Here is a 12,272-nt window from a genome sequence, read left to right on the forward strand (position 1 = left end):
GCTTGAGACCATCTGAACCAAACAAATTAATCTTGGTCTCATCAGACCATAGGACATGGTTCCAGTAATCCATGTCCTTTGTTGACATGTCTTCAGCAAACTGTTTGCGGGCTTTCTTGTGTAGAGACTTCAGAAGAGGCTTCCTTCTGGGGTGACAGCCATGCAGACCAATTTGATGTAGTGTGCGGCGTATGGTCTGAGCACTGACAGGCTGACCCCCCACCTTTTCAATCTCTGCAGCAATGCTGACAGCACTCCTGCGCCTATCTTTCAAAGACAGCAGCTGGATGTGACGCTGAGCACGTGCACTCAGCTTCTTTGGACGACCAACGCGAGGTCTGTTCTGAGTGGACCCTGCTCTTTTAAAACGCTGGATGATCTTGGCCACTGTGCTGCAGCTCAGTTTCAGGGTGTTGGCAATCTTCTTGTAGCCTTGGCCATCTTCATGTAGCGCAACAATTCATCTTTTAAGATCCTCAGAGAGTTCTTTGCCATGAGGTGCCATGTTGGAACTTTCAGTGACCAGTATGAGAGAGTGTGAGAGCTGTACTACTAAATTGAACACACCTGCTCCCTATGCACACCTGAGACCTAGTAACACTAACAAATCACATGACATTTTGGAGGGAAAATGACAAGCAGTGCTCAATTTGGACATTTAGGGGTGTAGTCTCTTAGGGGTGTACTCACTTTTGTTGCCGATGGTTTAGACATTAATGGCTGTATTTTGAGTTATTTTGAGGGAAGAATAAATTTACACTGTTATATAAGCTGCACACAGACTACTTTTCATTGTGTCAAAGTGTCATTTTGTCAGTGTTGTCCCATGAAAAGATATACTTAAATATCTGCAGAAATGTGAGGGGTGTACTCACTTTTGTGATACACTGTATATCTTACCCACTAACAGGTGCTGTGAAGAAGAGATAGTCAGTGTTATTCACTTCACCTGTCAGTGTCATAATGTTGTGCCTGGTCAATATATATACAGTGAGTACACCCCTCACATTTCTGCAAATATTTCATTATATCTTTTCATGGGACAACACTATAGACATGAAACTTGGATGTAACTTAGAGTAGTCAGTGTACAGCTTGTATAGCAGTGTAGATTTACTGTCTTCTGAAAATAACTCCACACACAGCCATTAATGTCTAAATAGCTGGCAACATAAGTGAGTACACCCCACAGTGAACATGTCCAAATTGTGCCCAAATGTGTCGTTGTCCCTTCCTGGTGTCATGTGTACAATTCTCTCATACTGGCCACTGGATATTCAACATGGCACCTCATGGCAAAGAACTCTCTGAGGATGTGAGAAATAGAATTGTTGCTCTCCACAAAGATGGCCTGGGCTATAAGAAGATTGCTAACACCCTGAAACTGAGCTACAGCATGGTGGCCAAGGTCATACAGCGGTTTTCCAGGACAGGTTTCACTCGGAACAGGCTTCGCCAGGGTCGACCAAAGAAGTTGAGTCCACGTGTTCGGCGTCATATCCAGAGGTTGGCTTTAAAAAATAGACACATGAGTGCTGCCAGCATTGCTGCAGAGGTTGAAGACGTGGGAGGTCAGCCTGTCAGTGCTCAGACCATACGCCGCACACTGCATCAACTCGGTCTGCATGGTCGTCATCCCAGAAGGAAGCTGACGCACAAGAAAGTCCGCAAACAGTTTGCTGAAGACAAGCAGTCCAAGAACATGGATTACTGGAATGCCCTGTGGTCTGACGAGACCAAGATAAACTTGTTTGGCTCAGATGGTGTCCAGCATGTGTGGCGGCGCCCTGGTGAGAAGTACCAAGACAACTGTATCTTGCCTACAGTCAAGCATGGTGGTGGTAGCATCATGGTCTTGGGCTGCATGAGTGTTGCTGGCACTGGGGAGCTGCAGTTCATTGAGGGAAACATGAATTCCAACATGTACTGTGACATTCTGAAACAGAGCATGATCCCCTGCCTTCGAAAACTGGGCCTCATGGCAGTTTTCCAACAGGATAACGACCCCAAGCACAACCTCCAAGATGACAACTGCCTTGCTGAGGAAGCTGAAGGTAAAGGTGATGGACTAAACCCAATTGAGCACCTGTGGCGCATCCTCAAGTGGAAGGTGGAGGAGTTCAAGGTGTCTAACATCCACCAGCTCCGTGATGTCATCATGGAGGAGTGGAAGAGGATTCCAGTAGCAACCTGTGCAGCTCTGGTGAATTCCATGCCCAGGAGGGTTAAGGCAGTCCTGGATAATAAAGGTGGTCACACAAAATATTGACACTTTGGGCACAATTTGGACATGTTCACTGTGGGGTGTACTCACTTATGTTGCCAGCCATTTAGACATTAATGGCTGTGTGTTGAGTTATTTTCAGAAGACAGTAAATCTACACTGCTATACAAGCTGTACACTGACTACTCTAAGTTATATCCAAGTTTTATTTCTATAGTGTTGTCCCATGAAAAGATATAATAAAATATTTGCAGAAATGTGAGGGGTGTACTCACTTTTGTGATACACTGTATATATACAGTATATATATATATATATATATATACAGTATATATATATATATATATATATATACAGTGGGGCCAAAAAGTATTTAGTCAGCCACTGATTGTGCAGGTTCTCCTACTTAGAAAGATGAGAGCGGTCTGTAATTTTCATCATAGGTGCACTTCAACTATGAGAGACAAAATGAGAAAAAAAAATCCAGGAAATCACATTGTAGGATTTTTAAATAATTTATTTGTAAATTATGGTGGACAATAAGTATTTGGTCAATAACAAAAGTTCAACTCAATACTTTGTAAAGAACCTTTGTTGGCAATGACAGAGGTCAAACGTTTCCTGTAAGTCTTCACCAGGTTTGCACACACTGTAGCTGGTATTTTGGCCCATTCCTCCATGCAGATCTCCTCTAGAGCAGTGATGTTTTGGGGCTGTCGCTGGACAACACGGACTCCACAAATTTTCTATGGGGTTGAGGTCTGGAGACTGGCTAGGCCACTCCAGGACCTTGAAATGCTTTTTACGGAGCCCCTCCTTCGTTGCCCGAGCGGTGTGTTTGGGAAAATTGTCATGCTGGAAGACCCAGCCACGTTCCATCTTCAATGCTCTCACTGATGGAAGGAGGTTTTGGCTTAAAATCTCACGATACATGGCCCCGTTCATTCTTCCCTTAACACGGATCAGTCGTCCTGTCCCCTTTGCAGAAAAACAGCCCCAAAGCATGATGTTTCCACCCCCATGCTTCACAGTAGGTATGGTGTTTACTCAGCATTCTTCTTCCTCCAAACACGACGAGTTGAGTTTTTACCAAAAAGTTCCATTTTGGTTTCATCTGACCACATGATATTCTCCCAATCCTCTTCTGGATCATCCATAAGCTCTCTGGCAAACTTCAGACGGGCCTGGACATGTACTGGCTTAAGCAGGGGAAACGCCTGGCACTGCAGGATTTGAGTCCCTCTCGGCGTAGTGTGTTACTGATGGTAACCTTGGTACTTTGGTCCCAGCTCTCTGCGGGTCATTCATCAGGTCCCTCCGTGTAGTCCTGGGATTTTTGCTCACCGTTCTCATGATCATTTTGACCCCACGGGATGAGATCTTGACCCCAAGGGAGATTATCAATGGTCTTGTATGTCTTCCATTTTCTTACAATTGCTCCCACAGTTGATTTATTCACACCAACCTGCTTGCCTATTGTACTGTAGATTCACTCTTCCCAGCCTGGTGCAGGTCTACAGTTTTCTTCCTGGTGTCCTTCGACAGCTCTTTGGTCTTGGCCATGGTTGACTGTTTGAGGCTGTGGACAGGTGTCTTTTATACAGTTAACAAGGTCAAACAGGTGCCATTAATACAGGTAACGAGTGGAGGACAGAAGAGCTTCTTAATGAAGAAGTTACAGGTCTGTGAGAGCAGAAATCTTGCTTGTTTGTTATTGACCAAATACTTATTTTCCACCATAATTTACAAATAAATTATTTAAAAATCCTACAATGTGATTTCCTGGATTTTTTTTTCTCATTTTGTCTCTCATAGTTGAAGTGTACCTATGATGAAAATTACAGACCTCTCATCTTTCTAAGTAGGAGAACTTGCACAATCAGTGGCTGACTAAATACTTTTTGACCCCACCGTATATATATATATATATATATATACAGTATATATGTATATATATATATATATATATATATATATATATATATATATATATATATATATATATATATTAGGGCTGTCGAAGTTAACGCGATAATAACGCATTAACGCAATCTCAATTTAACGCGATTAAAAAAAATAGTGCCGTTAACGCAAATTCTATTTGGCCCTGCGAGTCATCCGTAGTTCATGTTGAGACTTGCCAGCGTTTTTCATTTGCGGTTTGTTAACATAATGTAACCGAGCATGTAGTGATGCACTCGCTTAATAAAGAAATAAATATACGGTATATTCACAAGTTGTCGGGAGCAGAACACTTTTATTAACTTATTCTGTTACCGTACCGGACAGCTGGAGTTATCGCGTTAGCCAAGCATGCTAGTCCATGAACTATGGAAGCTCCAAAGGGTCAAAACACACTCACTTCATGTAGAAACGTCCATCAAATGTCACGATACAACCACAGAAAAGTCTGTTACAATAACTACACCTTATCCCACCTAAAGCACCGCTGATCTACAGTGTTTGGAGAAATTCTAACCTACAATCTGACATTTATACGAAGTCAAGGGTCTCTGCTGGATAGAATTACTGCCATACTTAGTATGTTAGTGAATTACAGTTTTCTCTTGTCCCAGCAGTTTTTAACATAAGTACATTTAGCATAAAATGTGTTCACCATTTTAATTGTAACATTTCACTTAAAAATCCTTGTTTTCTTCTTTTTTTTAAAAATGCGATTAATCGCGATTAACTATATGAAATTCTGAGATTAATCGCGATTAAAAAAATTTAATCGTTTGACAGCCCTAATATATATATATATATATATATATATATATATATATATATATACAGGTCCTTCTCAAAAAATTAGCATATTGTGATAAAGTTCATTATTTTCCATAATGTAATGATAAAAATTTAACTTTCATATATTTTAGACTCATTGCACACCAACTGAAATATTTCAGGTCTTTTATTGTTTTAATACTGATGATTTTGGCATACAGCTCATGAAAACCCAAAATTCCTATCTCAAAAAATTAGCATATTTCATCCGACCAATAAAAGAAAAGTTTTTAATACAAAAAAAGTCAACCTTCAAATAATTATGTTCAGTTATGCACTCAATACTTGGTCGGGAATCCTTTTGCAGAAATGACTGCTTCAATGCGGCGTGGCATGGAGGCAATCAGCCTGTGGCACTGCTGAGGTGTTATGGAGGCCCAGGATGCTTCGATAGCGGCCTTAAGCTCATCCAGAGTGTTGGGTCTTGTGTCTCTCAACTTTCTCTTCACAATATCCCACAGATTCTCTATGGGGTTCAGGTCAGGAGAGTTGGCAGGCCAATTGAGCACAGTAATACCATGGTCAGTAAACCATTCACCAGTGGTTTTGGCACTGTGAGCAGGTGCCAGGTCGTGCTGAAAAATGAAATCTTCATCTCCATAAAGCTTTTCAGCAGATGGAAGCATGAAGTGCTCCAAAATCTCCTGATAGCTAGCTGCATTGACCCTGCCCTTGATAAAACACAGTGGACCAACACCAGCAGCTGACATGGCACCCCAGACCATCACTGACTGTGGGTACTTGACACTGGACTTCAGGCATTTTGGCATTTCCTTCTCCCCAGTCTTCCTCCAGACTCTGGCACCTTGATTTCCGAATGACATGCAGAATTTGCTTTCATCCGAAAACAGTACTTTGGACCACTGAGCAACAGTCCAGTGCTGCTTCTCTGTAGCCCAGGTCAGGCGCTTCTGCCGCTGTTTCTGGTTCAAAAGTGGCTTGACCTGGGGAATGCGGCACCTGTATCCCATTTCCTGCACACGCCTGTGCACGGTGGCTCTGGATGTTTCTACTCCAGACTCAGTCCACTGCTTCCGCAGGTCCCCCAAGGTCTGGAATCGGCCCTTCTCCACAATCTTCCTCAGGGTCCGGTCACCTCTTCTCGTTGTGCAGCGTTTTCTGCCACACTTTTTCCTTCCCACAGACTTCCCACTGAGGTGCCTTGATACAGCACTCTGGGAACAGCCTATTCGTTCAGAAATTTCTTTCTGTGTCTTACCCTCTTGCTTGAGGGTGTCAATGATGGCCTTCTGGACAGCAGTCAGGTCGGCAGTCTTACCCATGATTGCAGTTTTGAGTAATGAACCAGGCTGGGAATTTTTAAAAGCCTCAGGAATCTTTTGCAGGTGTTTAGAGTTAATTCGTTGATTCAGATGATTAGGTTAATAGCTCGTTTAGAGAACCTTTTCATGATATGCTAATTTTTTGAGATAGGAATTTTGGGTTTTCATGAGCTGTATGCCAAAATCATCAGTATTAAAACAATAAAAGACCTGAAATATTTCAGTTGGTGTGCAATGAATCTAAAATATATGAAAGTTTAATTTTTATCATTACATTATGGAAAATAATGAACTTTATCACAATATGCTAATTTTTTGAGAAGGACCTGTATATATATTAGGGCTGTCGAAGTTAACGCGATAATAACGCATTAACGCGATTTCAATTTAACGCGATTAAAAATAATAGTGCCGTTAACGCAAATTCTAGTTAATGTTGAGACTTGACTGGTAGAACTACAACGCTCGGTTACATTATGTTAACATTATGTTAAAACAAACGTTTTAATGTCGGACTTGCCACCGTTTTTCATTTGCGGTTTGTTAACATAATGTAACCGAGCGTTGTAGTGATGCACTTATAAAGAAATAAATACACGCTATATTCACAAGTTGTCGGCAGCAGAACACTTTTTTTAACTTATTCTGTTAAGGTACCAAATACCGGAAAGCTGAGTCAAGCACGTTAGTCCATGCACTATGGAAGCCCCAAAGGGTCAAAACACACTCACTTCGTGTAGAAACGGCCATCAAACCATTGTCACAATACAACCACAGAAAAGTCTGTTACAATAACTACACCTTATCCCACCTAAAGCACCGCAAATGAAAAACGGTGGCAAGTCCGACATTAAAACGTTTGTTTTAACATAATGTTAACATAATGTAACCGAGCGTTGTAGTTCTACCAGTCAAGTCTCAACATTAACTAGAATTTGCGTTAACGGCACTATTATTTTTAATCGCGTTAAATTGAAATCGCGTTAATGCGTTATTATCGCGTTAACTTCGACAGCCCTAATATATATACAGGTCCTTCTCAAAAAATTAGCATATTGTGATAAAGTTCATTATTTTCCATAATGTAATGATAAAAATTAAACTTTCATATATTTTAGATTCATTGCACACCAACTGAAATATTTCAGGTCTTTTATTGTTTTAATACTGATGATTTTGGCATACAGCTCATGAAAACCCAAAATTCCTATCTCAAAAAATTAGCATATCATGAAAAGGTTCTCTAAACGAGCTATTAACCTAATCATCTGAATCAACGAATTAACTCTAAACACCTGCAAAAGATTCCTGAGGCTTTTAAAAACTCCCAGCCTGGTTCATTACTCAAAACTGCAATCATGGGTAAGACTGCCGACCTGACTGCTGTCCAGAAGGCCATCATTGACACCCTCAAGCAAGAGGGTAAGACACAGAAAGAAATTTCTGAACGAATAGGCTGTTCCCAGAGTGCTGTATCAAGGCACCTCAGTGGGAAGTCTGTGGGAAGGAAAAAGTGTGGCAGAAAACGCTGCACAACGAGAAGAGGTGACCGGACCCTGAGGAAGATTGTGGAGAAGGGCCGATTCCAGACCTTGGGGGACCTGCGGAAGCAGTGGACTGAGTCTGGAGTAGAAACATCCAGAGCCACCGTGCACAGGCGTGTGCAGGAAATGGGATACAGGTGCCGCATTCCCCAGGTCAAGCCACTTTTGAACCAAAAACAGCAGCACTGGACTGTTGCTCAGTGGTCCAAAGTACTGTTTTCGGATTAAAGCAAATTTTGCATGTCATTCGGAAATCAAGGTGCCAGAGTCTGGAGGAAGACTGGGGAGAAGGAAATGCCAAAATGCCTGAAGTCCAGTGTCAAGTACCCACAGTCAGTGATGGTCTGGGGTGCCATGTCAGCTGCTGGTGTTGGTCCACTGTGTTTTATCAAGGGCAGGGTCAATGCAGCTAGCTATCAGGAGATTTTGGAGCACTTCATGCTTCCATCTGCTGAAAAGCTTTATGGAGATGAAGATTTCATTTTTCAGCACGACCTGGCACCTGCTCACAGTGCCAAAACCACTGGTGAATGGTTTACTGACCATGGTATTACTGTGCTCAATTGGCCTGCCAACTCTCCTGACCTGAACCCCATAGAGAATCTGTGGGATATTGTGAAGAGAAAGTTGAGAGACACAAGACCCAACACTCTGGATGAGCTTAAGGCCGCTATCGAAGCATCCTGGGCCTCCATAACACCTCAGCAGTGCCACAGGCTGATTGCCTCCATGCCACGCCGCATTGAAGCAGTCATTTCTGCAAAAGGATTCCCGACCAAGTATTGAGTGCATAACTGAACATAATTATTTGAAGGTTGACTTTTTTTGTATTAAAAACACTTTTCTTTTATTGGTCGGATGAAATATGCTAATTTTTTGAGATAGGAATTTTGGGTTTTCATGAGCTGTATGCCAAAATCATCAGTATTAAAACAATAAAAGACCTGAAATATTTCAGTTGGTGTGCAATGAGTCTAAAATATATGAAAGTTTAATTTTTATCATTACATTATGGAAAATAATGAACTTTATCACAATATGCTAATTTTTTGAGAAGGACCTGTATATATATATATATATAGAGAGAGAGAGAGAGAGAGAGAGAGAGAGAGAGAGACTTCCAAATTAAAATTCCAAATTGTGTGGTAGGGGGTTGGGCCCCAGGGCACCTGCCTCCCCAGCCCTCTCCCCCCGGTAGATATGCCCCTGCTGTAGCCACAGTCTGGAGGCCCAGAGTCATGGGCCCCAGGGCACCTGCCCCACCGATAGTCACGCCCCTGCTGTAGCCACAGTCTGGGTTACCAAAGTCCAGCCGACGGACCAATCACGACCCGAGGTCCGATTTTATACGGCCCGCGTCTTCTGTCTTAAATGACATTATTTGTGGTCTACCAGCACAGTCAAACAAAAATAAAAAAATCATACAAATTCTACATGCAATTCCTCTTTTTACCAGATGGTGGCTGCAACACTGTGTAAGCACGCATTCATATGAGAAGCATCAAAACCGCGAATGAGACGTACTTGATATGATATGACAAGATAAAAACCAAACAGGATGTATAAACAACGATTAACGGGAACAACATTTAGCGTGATGTATTTTACTAAAACAACAACTTAAGAATTTCAGTGGTAGAGAAAACTTATGACCAGTAATAATTTGGAGAAACTCAGTGTTCCAGTGTCGTTCTTTTTTTTTTTTTCGTATGCGCCCTCTGGAGTTGCATAGTCTAAGTAGACTTATAGACTGTGTGGGTGCTATTAGGGACTGGACAGCAAATAATGTTTCACAGTTCAATACAGACTGAGGTCATGATTACTGCCCCTGATAAGGTGACTCCCTTGATTAAAAATAGTCTTGGGTCTCTCTCAGACATTGTAGACAAAAATGACATGTTAAGTAAAGTAAAAAAAGTATATACACATTAAGTTTTATATATATATTAGGGCTGTCAAACGATTAAAACTTTTAATCGCGATTAATCTCAGAATTTCATATAGTTAATCGCGATGAATCGCATGTTTTTTTTTTTTTTTTAAAGGTGGTTTTAATGTTATGGCTGATCGGTGTACATACACTAATCAACACAGTCTTGTTCCCTGGGTTCTGACAACTCATACTAGTGACTATATTACTTGCATCTTTACACAATATTGCATTGTTTTTGCACCTTATTCTCACCTGATTCTACCAGCTGCTATATAAACCCTACGATGCTAACTGGATATCAGAATACGTTTTTTTAAGTTAACGCGATAATAATAACGCGTTCCAGTGTTGCCAGATTGGGCGGTTATCTGCCAAATTGGGCGGATTTTGTTGGAAAACAATTTAATAGCATTTAAATAACACTTCTGTTTAAAAGAAAATACTCAGTTTTAAGAAGCACCAGCATTGTAGAAGGGTATTAAAAGTAAATTTTCGATGCTGATTTGGCTTAATAGTGTTGGTCAGTCTGTATCATATTCTTGAAATGATAAAGTATTGCAAAGGAATATCTTTGAAATTCTTCCTCATAATGTTAAGGTTGCTATATTTTGGTTTTTCACTTGTCATCATGCGTGTGATATATATCATTTACGTGATCTGCGTATCACGTTACCACTGTGTGTTGTACGTCACTGAGCTGATATGTGTATCAGGTGACCAGCAGGTAACGGCGTGTTATGTTTACGTGTGATGCTCCAAGTTGTGGATTAAGCAATAAAGTATGGCAAGCCGTTTTAGCTTTTAACCCTGCTTTTCTTGATATCAGGAATTAAATTCTTGATATCAACAATTAAATTCTTACTAGTAAAAATCGAATTCTCACTTGTAAAAATTTAATTTTTGATATCAAGAATTAAATTCTTACTAGTAAAAAATGAATTCTTACTAGTAAAATTGAATTTTTGATATCAAGAATTGAATTATTACATGTTCTAATGATAATGAGTTGATTTGCATGTGGATTTAAAGGCGGGGCTAACTTGGGTTGTGCTTTTCTTAAAGAGACAACATCATGAACCACATGTACAAGCCATTGTAAACAAATTATAAAGGTTGTACATTACAGATTTTGCAGCATACTCAAGCATTTACATTAAAAAAATAAACATTTTCAAAAACGGTTTAAAAACTGCACACTGAAAACACATCTAACCCCTAAATCTATGCTCTATCGCGTAATCTACATATCAGTATTTGTTTCACTCTGTTCCCTTTCTTGATTATCGTGTCAATAAACAGAATGGACGGTTAAAGCTTTGTACTACCTTATTTTATATTTATTAAATGTACAACAGTAACGAACTTTAACTATCACATGTATAAACACACAAAACCCTCCATACATATATGTGTGCGTCGCTCTAACTGTTCCGTACTAAAACATAAAACCGTCATACGTTCCATACATAAACACATACTGTTACAGTATTAAACCACATTTCTTTTGTAACGCAGACGTCTTAATAATGTATGGAATGACGTGTATGAAAGCTGTAAAATGTAACAACACTTCATTACTGCATCCCAACTCTCTCACATCTACACTTTACAAAGTCAACTACACTGATGAACAACTTTCTTATGGGGTTTCTCTGGTCCAACTTAAAATGTGCAACAGTCCAGTAGATGGCACTTGGAAATTAGAGATTGAACGGTCTACTAAAATACACATTTATTTGATTTCTCTATTAATTATGATTATTTTAGGGGGGGGGGGAACAGATCTTAGATTTTTTTAATTAAAGTCAATTATTGATAATTACATTTGATTTCCAATCACTTGCAATGTCTCTTTAAGTCAAAGCTTCTGATTCTCAGTGTTTCACATGACAGTGATTTATATACAGTACAGTGTAAGAGACGAAAATCACTGTCAGATGTGTGTATTGCCAGGTCTATGGTCAGTGTAATGGGAGTATGGTTGCCAGACACCTATGTATGTCATCTTACAGATGGCAACAACAAAGCGCTACAATAACCAAAACTAAAAAATATGAACTACTTTGGTATTAGGTAAACACTTTAAGCAAACATTAAGAAAATGTATTCAATTTAATATAATCCATTGTCATTTTATTTATCACTGTCATTTATCAATATCACATTTTATTGCAGACTTGGCAACCCTGAATATTTGGAGACACTCCCACATGCAGTGACAATGAGCTACTATTGGATATATTTAAACAGACTCATTTGAATACAATTTTAACTAGTAAAAATGTAATTCTTACTATTAAGAATTTATTTTCTGATATCAAAAATTGAAGTCTTACTAGTTACAATTAAATTTTTGATATCAAGAATTGAATTCTTACTAGTTACAATTAAATTTTTGATATCAAGAATTGAATTCTTGATATCAAAAATACAATTGTTGATATCAAAAAATACAATTCTTGATATCAAGAATTCAGTTCTTGATATCAAGAATTTAA

The sequence above is a fragment of the Trichomycterus rosablanca genome, chromosome 22 (assembly GCF_030014385.1).
Source record: "Trichomycterus rosablanca isolate fTriRos1 chromosome 22, fTriRos1.hap1, whole genome shotgun sequence".
In the NCBI taxonomy this organism is placed as follows: Eukaryota; Metazoa; Chordata; class Actinopteri; order Siluriformes; family Trichomycteridae; genus Trichomycterus; species Trichomycterus rosablanca.